Source organism: Triticum aestivum, chromosome 7D, assembly GCF_018294505.1.
Source record: "Triticum aestivum cultivar Chinese Spring chromosome 7D, IWGSC CS RefSeq v2.1, whole genome shotgun sequence".
NCBI classification, from domain to species: Eukaryota; Viridiplantae; Streptophyta; class Magnoliopsida; order Poales; family Poaceae; genus Triticum; species Triticum aestivum.
In genome coordinates this window covers 616,486,361-616,486,805 of record NC_057814.1, presented here as the reverse complement: position 1 = coordinate 616,486,805, position 445 = coordinate 616,486,361, and positions in this window count along the sequence as shown.

Sequence of the window (445 nt, the reverse complement as noted above, 5' to 3'; positions counted from 1 at the left end):
GGATTGACAAATGATGATGTGGCTTTGAATGGTGCATTTTGAACACACAAAAAGTCAGGAGTTCAAATAAGTCTCAAAAAATGAAATCCCTTTGTAACACACGAGTTTCCGGATGAAATCCTGATAATTTGAAAGAGATTGTCCGTTTTGTACACGAACTGCATCCAGTTTATGCCGTAACCCTCTCAACTTTCTTGCACATGCTATGTGGATGAAATGATGATATCATGCCAATTTTCAACCTTTTCAGAGTTCATTTGAAATGCTTTTCAATTTTAGGGTCTTATATCTCAAAATAATTAGTAAATGCATGAAAAATAACAAATGAAGTCAGAAAGGATTGAAAAATGATGATGTGGCTTTGAATGGTGCATTTTGAACACACACAAAGTTAGGAGTTCAAATAAGTTTTAAAAAATGAAATCCCTTTGTAACAGACGAGTTT